The sequence below is a fragment of the Musca vetustissima genome, unplaced genomic scaffold (assembly GCF_032173495.1).
Source record: "Musca vetustissima isolate MV318-11 ecotype Yass unplaced genomic scaffold, APGP_CSIRO_Mvet_v1 utg5221, whole genome shotgun sequence".
Lineage (NCBI taxonomy): Eukaryota > Metazoa > Arthropoda > Insecta > Diptera > Muscidae > Musca > Musca vetustissima.
Window position 1 is genome coordinate 153,681 of NW_026880300.1, and position 10,885 is coordinate 164,565.

The 10,885-nt window shown below is 32.4% G+C and overlaps 1 non-coding gene across 1 annotated transcript; it reads left to right on the forward strand.

The window, feature by feature from the left end:
* The first annotated feature begins 1,589 nt into the window (after positions 1 to 1,589).
* Positions 1,590 to 1,671, forward strand: Trnal-aag (transfer RNA leucine (anticodon AAG)). The gene has a single exon. It is a non-coding gene; the product is annotated as a tRNA-Leu (tRNA).
* The last annotated feature ends 9,214 nt before the right edge of the window (positions 1,672 to 10,885 follow it).

Consider the following 10,885-nt stretch of genomic DNA (forward strand, 5'->3'; position numbering starts at 1 on the left):
CGAACATTTGTAAATCGACTCCAAATAGTCTGAAACGCATATGGTTCAAAGAAACATGGGATCTAATACAAATATTTCGAAAAGGCACATTTTTGCCGTATCAATGTGTATATTATTATAGCCACTAACGGTTCGTACCCCATGTTAAAATATTAAAACTTCAGTTTTAAATCTCCATAACTCCCAACAAATTGGCCCATGTTTCAACGACACTTATTTGATAGATAATTTTGTTCTATTTAACCCTTTGTGGCCCAATGTTGCCCAGAGACAACAAAATGTTTTAGCGCTTATATTAAATATACTGCTAGTAGATATATATTCTTTGGATTTCATATGTCAAGACCTGATTATGGACGACACATATCTAAAAAATTCAAATTTTTGGTAAAGTTATGAGCTTTTTAATAAAGAGAAGAGCGCAAAAATGTGTACAGTACTAATTTGTGTATACAGTCCAAATTATTTAAATCGCATCGTATTCGAAATATACGAATTCTGCCGTCAGAATTATTATTGTTTCTTGTAAAACAGAATATAGAGAATAATTTAAAATGATTTTTTCGTCGATTTTGCATTTGGTTTTCTTGATATTGGGCTTTTAATTTTCAGAAAGAATGTACTGTATCTCCCGAATGCAAGGATGTAGCGATGCCAAATTTTGTCCATATCTTATCTAGGATAGTTGCATTAAATCTGTGAACAGAAAATTGATATATGATTACGGGAAAAAATTCGGGGCTCAAAGGGTTAAAAATGTGTAAAATTTCTTATTTTGATTTTTTTTTAGTTTTAATAAAAAATAAAAAGAATTTAGATACATAAAAATAAATGTTTATATTTTTGACCATAAAAGGATCGTACCACATTATTAAACTTAATTTAGCAGTGAATGACATTACATTTTCCATTAATTAATGAATTTTTCTAATATTTATCGAATTTATAAATATATTGCACTTAAGCCATCGATTTATTGGAAGTGCCTTTAAAAAAATAATTCAGAACACTTAGGTTTTTTAAGTCTACATTTAAAACCACAAAATGGATAACCCTGTATGATTTTTCTGTATTATTAAGACCGGTCTTATAGTTTAGTAATTTTGAATACAATAATTCTATGCTTTACGTCACGAAACCATTTATATTAGCTAAAAATATTCATTTTTTAATTAAATTTATTGTCGTTCAATTATAATTTTGAGTTCTAACAATTAAAAAAAATAAATTTACGTTACGTGCTCTTTAAATAAACAACATGAATGTTTAATATTGTTTAAAATATTATTTATTTCAAATTATTTCTTAACAATTAACTAAGTGATAATTTATTTTATCGCTACCTTATCGTACATAATAGCTATAGTTTTTATCTCAAGCCCAATTGCCTACACACAGGTTATTATATAGTCAAACAAAAAAGCACATCAACTAAAATATGAGGCTATAAATAAATATAACCACACCATACAACCAGACAATCCACATGTGTTCTATTAAAAGAATTTTTATTTTCTCAGTGGTTATTTTTTATTCTATTATTAGTGTATGTGTGTGTATCTACAGTTTTGTGTCATTTGGAAAATGTGGGTAGCGTGGCCGAGCGGTCTAAGGCGCTGGTTTAAGGCACCAGTCTCTTCGGAGGCGTGGGTTCGAATCCCACCGCTGCCAAGATGATTTTTTTTATTAATTTTTTTCATTTTTTTTTTTGGTTAGGCCTGTTTTTATTCCCATAGCAACTTGTATTCATATATCACTGCTGTTTTTTTTTCCTTTCCTTGGCTACCTTTACGTGTCAATTGCACTGATCATTATCAAAGTTTATTTCGCAAATAAACATGATTTCTACACTGCAACGGCTATATAATTTGCCCGGACACTTTGCTTATCAATTAATGACCCATGATTAGCCTCCAAATTTGCCAATATCTCATTCGTGTGAGTTTGGCATCCATCTGTGCATTGTTTTTGTTGTTGTCGTCGTCGTTGATTTCTTCATAAAATTGTTTTCATCTCTGGATTTGATGGTGGCAGTGGTTGTTGGAATGCATCTCGGCTGGCCTTTGTTTTTTTCTCATTGGTTGTTCATCTATCGTCGTAATATTGTGGGGATTTGTAGCTTTCGGACAGTGGTTAGGAATTTTATTGGCAAAAAGGCCCAAAATGAAGATCCATTTAATGGAAAATGGTGAACTGGACAAAAGCTCTCAACGATTTATATATAATGGGAAGGGATACCCATTAACACGAAGTTATTTTCCGATTCGGGTCATATGGTAATATTTCTATCAAATGTCAATAATAATCAATAATGGATTTTATCATTAACTCCTTTGTTTAACTTTTGTCCGATTTTTGGAAAATATTATGTGTGTATATAGTCTGAAGTGCGTCAGAGATCACCAATTATATTTAAATATTTCATATTTCTTTGTTTTCTATTAATTTAACCCGAGACTGGAGCATCACTTCTCACAAAACTAACATCTTCTATCTGCCACTCCACCACTGTATTCCAGAAGTTGTTTTTAGCCATTGAACCCCAACTATTGAATTAATGCCGTTGCCGATCTTCAGTTGGGGCAGGCTTCGGTCGCTGAACAGACGACCAACAAACCATCCAACCAACAACAGCAGTCAACAAAAATATAATGAGAAAAAAACCTGGTTACGAAAGCCTAAAGAAAAAACTTCCGCATTCATTTAAGATCATTTCTGTCGTGTCTGTATTGCTGCAGCTACTTTACTATTTGCTACTACAGCAACATTTTGTTGTTATTGCTTCTACAAACGTTTGAATATTGTTAGTTGTAGCAAGTAGCAGTCGATGTTACTTACCAACAGCTTACCAATTTGGCAGTAGCACTATTGGTTGCTTCGTTTTTTTTTTCATTTAGATAAAACTTCCCATAACTGCCTCAAATATGAATGAGATATGTTTTTATATATAAATAGTGTGTTTGTTTTACCATTATATTTTATAAATTTCAGGGATAATGTCGTCATTAGGATATACTTACACTTATATGTGGTTAGAAAAATTAATATATCTGGTTGTTCAGTATACATAATGATATTGATATTGAAATAATTCGCGTATTAATTATTTTTCGCATTAGAATGTGATACAAAATATGTACTTTTTCCCTACCTCACCATTTTTTCAATACCAAATATATTCTCGGAATTTATTGTCTGATAAGTTGTATGTGATACCCTGACAAGACCATCTATCAATTCAACAAATGGAGATGAATGGCTGAAATTAAGGGGACCCCCCCCCCATTCTCGGGGTCAAAATTTTTTTTGATTTAATTCGAATCTACACTAATTCAAGAATGCCCCTACAAAATTTCAAGTGAAAATCTCAAGAACTCTTGAAGATATAGCCGATTTATTGTGTCAGCATCAAGTGACGGCTAAAGGGCTTCTCAAACTTTAAACGCGTTTTTCTCTTTTGTGAATGGCGGGCACGATAACTCAAAAACTAATAACCCAATCGATTCCAAATTTTGACACGTTTCTCTGTGAGTGTATCGCTATCGTATGAACTAGGATAAAGCCAATCGGTGAAGATCTTCCTTATTTTTTACCTTGGTTTTTGGTCAAAAATCGGCGATTTTTCAAAAATATTTTTTCAAAGGTCCGCTTTTTCAAAAATATTTTTTCAAAGGTCCGCCATTTTGTTAATTTTAGAGCGAAGTCAATAATCCTAGTTCATACGAGAGCCAGACATGTACTCTTTCTAATACCGTTGGAATTTTCGGATTCCGATGTTCCAGTGAGGAATTATCATGCCCGCCATCAAAAATAAGGACTTTTCTTTAATCACCAAAAACAACAACAAGACAACAACAAAAATTTTTTGTAAATTATTTTTCTTCCTCTTTAAATCTTCAAATATATATGTGCAAAGTTACAAACCTTAACAAGCATTGGTATTCATTTACCAGCCCATTTAAAATCTTAAAAATAAAAAATTGAGAATGGGGGGGGTTCCCTTAAGCTTTCTTGAAATAGCTTCCGTAGACTATCAAATGAGTGACAACAAGATACTTGTAATTTTGACTTCTTGGTGTAGACATAGGAAAGGGACGACTCTAGAATAATAACTGTTTGTCTGTGCAAACCTAGTATTGAAAACAGAATATTTTGTGTAAATTTTACTCTCCGCCATAAGGTGGTGGGTATATTTGCCATTCCGTTCGCAAGAAGAAGATTCGTCGGAGATCCCACAAAGTATAGATTATTGATCAGTATAAAATTCTATGTCGAATTAGCCATGTCCGCACATCTGTCTGCATATTGAAATAATGTTAGAGGTCGCTATATTAAAAATAGAGTATTTCAATTTCGCACTGACATTTTCTATTACTTCTAGGATGTTTGGTATTTCAAATGGGATATATCGATCCATATTAAGGTTCCACCCACTATCTGGAATTTTGAGGATTTAAGCCGCATTTCTATATGAAAATGCAGTAATGTGGTATTTCAGGGTTTTGGAGGCTGACATACATCTACACAGACAATTATCAATACAAGTCCATAGTTTGGAATAGGCCCCATATGCAAGCCTTCTCAAATTTTTTGGTTTTTAAGGGGTTTGCGACATTTTCCAACCGATATTATTCTAATATAAAAGTCAACCAGTTTTCAGTATCTTAAGGATTTTAGTCTAATTTCAGCTGTCGGCTACGATCATCTACGAGTTGACGGATAAGTTCCATCATTCAACATTATACAGGCTTAGAGAAGTTGTCGAATATATCATATCTTCGAATTCGGATATAGGTGTGCTATATGAAATATTACGATGTTCAATGGATTAAATCGGATGACCATTCGCTTCATATGAAATTTGCAAGGTTTTAAAATGTTGACCCTTTTGGGAATGGAAGGTACCAGAAGGAGTGCAATGTTCAAAGTTTGGATGAAATTGGATGTTGCAAATGAAATTAAAAAATCAAAATATTAATTTTCCGCACAATCGGATCTTCCGTTCGCGTCCCATTAAATTAAATCATTTTCAAATGTTGACTTTTTGGGGGAGGTACTAAAAGGAGTGAATCGAAAAACCCCATATTCAAACTTTATACAGCCATTGAAATTTATCCGATTGGATTTATCCTAGTTCATACGATAGCTATACACTCACTGAGTAACGTCCCAAAATTTGAATCGATTGGGTTATTAGTTTTTGAGTTATCGTGCCCGCCATATTGATTCGAGAAAAATGCGTTTAAAGTTTGAGAGTCACTCTTGCCGTCACTTGATGCTGACACAATAAATCGACTATATCTTGAAGATTTCTTGAGATTTTCACTTGAAATTTTGTAGGGACATTCTCGAATCAGTGTAGATTCGAAAAACTAAATAAAAATTTTTGAACCCGAGAATCGGGGGTCCCCTTAAATTAAATGTATAAGTTTATAGAATATTGTAAAGATAATTTGTTATGCAAAGTTTGGTTCAAATCGGACATTCCATTATCCTGATATTGCATTATATTTATAAATACTGAACATTTTAACCATTTGTGGGGGAGGTGAAAGAAAACCCTAGGACAAATTCGCGTGATGATAACACAACTCCCGAAGAAAAAGCTTAATTATTTGTTAGTGACTACTGCAGGTTTTTTTAGAGATGACATGGGTCCGTCTATATATTATATTTTATATACAAAGTTTTCTTGTTCACTCATTGACTTTTACTAAAATTTGATGGAGAATATTTTTGTCTTTGGTACCGTGGCTCTAAAATATGATCGGTTTTAACACTAAAATTAGTTTTAATACTTTTAAGGCTGATTTCTAGTTTTGGTATATTCTGTGACTTATAGTAGCATTTTATACCGAACATTTTTGTAGAATTTTTTAACCAGATATAAAACCATTTCATATGTGGAAAAGGGACCGAAAATACCTCTTCAGTCGAGTCAATTTAGAGTTACTATATAAGACAAAAATATTCCTCACATTAATATCAGTAAAACTGCCAATGATTGTCATACACCTAGAGTGCAAGGATTTCGAGAAATCATTTAAATCCCTTTAAATGGGGGTATATTGACCGCCACCTTTTTAGGTTAACTCCCGAACAATCCATTGGAATTTCCCGGTATTAATTGTTTGTGTTGCTCAGCGTTATAAAGAATTGCGGAATTTGCAAAATTACCATAAATATAACTTTATATCGAACACATTAATAACATTTATTGGCGAAACATATATACGGAACCCTAAATTTTTGAACCGGATTTTCAGATAATTAACCAAGTTTATAACAACCGTTTCTACTTATGTAGGGTAAGTGCACCAATAGTCGGCATTTTAAGGATTTGTTTGTTTAATTAAATTTTATTAAGTAAATTGATAATTATGTAAAATAGTGCTGTTTTGCTAATAGTCGTCACTTTTTTCTTAAGAAATATGAATTATCGCTTGTGTTGAAAACCCTCATTGACAAAATGCAAAACTTTTGCTGAATAAATGGTTGCAATATTATTGAAGATTATTCAAGGTTATTTGAAGTTATATACAACAGATGCCGACTATTGGTATATGCAGGTATTAGGAGCGTTTACCCGTTTGAAATTTAAAATCATGGAATACATCCCTGCCTAAGGTTTAAATAACTGTACCTACAGCTCTGCCTAGAGAAACAAATCGAAATATTATGGGCAAGCGGACATACATTTCGGGATCTATTTCGATCTTAGCGAAATCGCTCATTTACTGCACGATCGGCATAAATAAAAAATCGTGATTTTGGAGTTAATAATGCAGAATTGGTCGCTATATACGACTTCATATTGTATAAAAAATTCTAATGAATATATCTTTAAATAGAAAACTTAAAACGCATTTTCTGTAAAATATATTTTTTCATTTATGACGGTCTTGCAGCAAATGAGCGATATAAGTGATCAGTACACATAAAAACTTTAGGGCCAGAACAAAAATTTAAAATCCTAACATAATTACTGCATAACTTATAACAACATATTTTTTTCAAATGTTCGCTCGATCCATCAATACATAAAATGTCGTTCCATTTCATGCAATTGAACAACAATATCGCATAAACCGTTATTAGGTCAAACATAAAGGAATGTCCACTATTTACATGTAAACCCAGTTAGAAAGAAATCGTTTGCAGAGTATAATGCTTCCATCACAATGTTTGTACGTGAATGAGTCCATGGCAGATGTACTTTTTTTTGCGCCAAACGTTCATTCTTTCCTTTTGTTGGCTGTCAAAGTCACTGCATAATTATATGGCCGGCCGTATTCAAGACGTCGTCTGTCCAACAACAAGTCAATACAACAATTTATAGAAGAAGAATATATACTATAATTGTGCCACCAGTAGCAACAACAACAACTACAACAAATTTACATTTAGAAATGCAGTAAACCCGCATTGAAATATATCGGTGTATGCAAAAAAAGAACAACATTGCTGCTGTACCCATTCTTCATTCATTCATGCAGTCGTGCGTTCGTTCGTCGGTTCGTTCGTACCACCCTAGTTGTGGGAGCTATACTCTTCCCGCATACTTAGTATTTACTTAACCACAGGAGAAAATGAAAAAACCTATACCTAACAACCAGAACAAGACTGACAATGTGTAAACTTGCGTCGGGAACCCATACTTAAACCAAACAATTCGATTTGACTTAACTTTACTGACCAGTAAGTGCATAATTTATAGCACCATGTAGACCCATCTATGAGCATTTCTCTTAGCCTGCATTGTTGTTGTTGCTGTTCTTGCTCTAGTGGAAAGTTAAGAAGGAAAAAGGTAAAAAACAAAGATCATAAAAAATAGAAACAGTTTTGCCAATAGCTAGCTGCCAGAACCCATTGCATTTGTGGCTAGCTCGGTCACCTGAACCGTTAGTTTTTAGTTTAACTGCACACACAAAAAAGTCGGTCAAGAGTGTCTCATTCCTGTTGCCATTGCATCATCATCATATGCCGTTCTTTGATACGGGGTATATTTTCAGTTAAATGCCGGTTATTACTAAATGTTCAAGTTGTTGTTCTTCTTCGTCTTGCTGACAAGACTACTGCAGTTGTTTGGACGAATATCACAATTATCTATCTGAATCATTGAGAGTATATGAACTTTTTTGAGGTCAATATCAGTTACATTTGTCTGCCAGGAGCTTTTTTATCCTCTAAGAAGACGAAATTCAAAAGTAGAGACACCTATTTTGGAAAATTCCTTTATTATCCCCAAAATGTAGGAACTTTATGTGGACCTATGTATATTGAAATTTGTAGCCAATTCATTCATTCTTTATATGGAGGCTATGTCAAAATATGGTACAATAATGATATCTTCAGCACAGATGTTGTTTACTCACCAGCAGTGTTGCCAATTTAGCACTTTTAGTGCTAAATTTAGCACATTTTAAACTCGTTTAGCATCGAAAAATGTAATCTATAATTTTTAAAATCATTCATTTTTTAAAGTAATTCATTTGGTTTCATTAAAAAAAAAATCATTTTTTCGATTTCACAATGACGCATTGAAATTTAACTATGTTTCCCGGTGTTAGTTTCATTTCCCATGTTATAAACCAGTAAGGAAAGTAGTAGGGCCGACATTATGATACCCTTCACCACTTTGGGAAACCACTATCGAAACCGATTACATCAAAACTTGCCACTGGTTATGTTATACTAATTTCAGTATGTTTTGTGCATATCGGCCACATTTTGAGTTCTTGGTGCATCATGTACTTAAAATCGGGAGAACATATATATAGGAAGGAGCTCTATCCAAATCTGAACCGATTTCAAAACTTTCCACACGCTAGGTTATATAAACTTCAGTACGTTTGGCAAAATGTTGTGTAAATCGGCCTACCTACCTTGGGTCTTTGGTGAACCAATTAATTAAAATCGGACGAAACTATATATGGGAGCTATATCTAAAAATGAACCGATTCTTACAATACTTAGCACACGGTACGTTATACTAAGTTTAGTACGTTGTGCAAAATGTTGTAGCAAACGGCGTATCTTTGGGCCTTTGGTGCACCTTTTACTTAAAATCTGACGAAACTATATATAGCAGCTATATCTAACTCTAACTCGATTTCAACTAAAACTTGCCACACGTTATGTTATAGTAACTTCAGTACGTAGTGCAAAATTTTGTGCCGATTGGACCCACCTTGCAGAAGCATTTATATTCAATTTCTAGGTTATACTAACTTCAGTACGTTGTGCAAAATTTGTGTCAATTTTGTGTAAAATCGGACGAAAATGTATATGTAGACGCTATATCAAAATCTAAACCGATTTCAATGAGACTTGCCAGAGATTAACTTATATTAACTACAATTCATTGCACAAAATCGGACAAACCTTGGGTCTTTAATGCACAATTTACATAAAATCGGAAGAACAAATATATAGGAGCTATATCTAAATCTGAACCGATTTTCACGAAACTTAACACACATCATTCGTGCAAATCGAAAGATATATATCGACTTTGTTGCACCATTTACATTATATCGGAGGAAAATATATATGAGAGCTATATCTAAATCTGAACCGATTTTCAGAAAACGTAACACACATCATTCTAGACCTAATTCATTACGCTGTGCTAAATGTCGTGCAAATCGAAAGATATATAGGGACTTTGGTGCACCATTTACTTTAAATCGTACGAAAATATATATGGGAGCTATATCTAAATCTGAACCGATTTTCATGAAACTTAACACACATCATTCTAGACCTTATTCTTAACGTTGTGCCAAATTTCGTGCAAATCAAGAGATTTATAGGGACTTTGGTGCACCATATAGCTTAAAACGGACAAAAATATATATGGGAGCTATATCTAAATCTGAACCGATTTTTCCCAATTTCAATAGGGTTCGTCCTTGGGCCAAATAAATGACCTGTACTTTGTTTACAATTTAACATGGACAGACAGACGGACGGACGGGATAAATCGATTTAGAAAGTGATATTCTCAAAAGGAACCCTGTGTCTATCTCGTTTCCTTTTGCCTGTAACAAACATATGCACAAAGACATAATACCCTGTACCACAGTGTGGTAAAGGGTATAAAAATCTATTCTCTGATACTCCGGGAAAAATAATATTTAAAATTATACCCCTTGAAGAATTAGTACTAAAAAATCGAGACTTCCTGATATACCCCTTGAAAAATAGTAGTTTTATTTTATTACATTTTCTTATACACCCTGAAAATAGTATTGAACAAATTATAACTAACTAATACTCTTCGAAAAATGTTATTTAACAAATCTACGCTCTCAAAAAAAAAATAGTTAAAAAATCTATCTCTTGATTATTATCTCTGAAAAATATTTAAAAAAATTACGCTCTGATATGTTTCGAAAGTATTAATTAAAATTATTATTATTATTATTTATAATAAATTTTAAAAAGTACGCTCTTATTAATAATATCCTTGAAATTTTATTCATCTATTAATTTTAACATTAATTTTATCATTAAAAATATTTTAATAATCTGTTATAATTTTTTTACTTTCATTACAGATTGATGCTACGATTTGACTCCAACTTCGAATTAGGACAAATAGAAAATTACATACTAATAAATAAAATGTTTGATTTTAATTTGTATATTTTTATATTAAAAACGAAAATATAAAATAAAATAATAACAAGTAAAAAATGTATTTTATTTATAGCGGGGGCATCGTTTAAATCAAACAAAAATATTGTCTACGTTGTTTACATTTTACAAAAAAATAATCGATATTTCAAATAACTTTTAACTTTCACATAACCCTATTTTTTTCTTATATAACATAAGTTTTTATATATTTTCTCAATATGGAATAAAACTTAAGAATTCC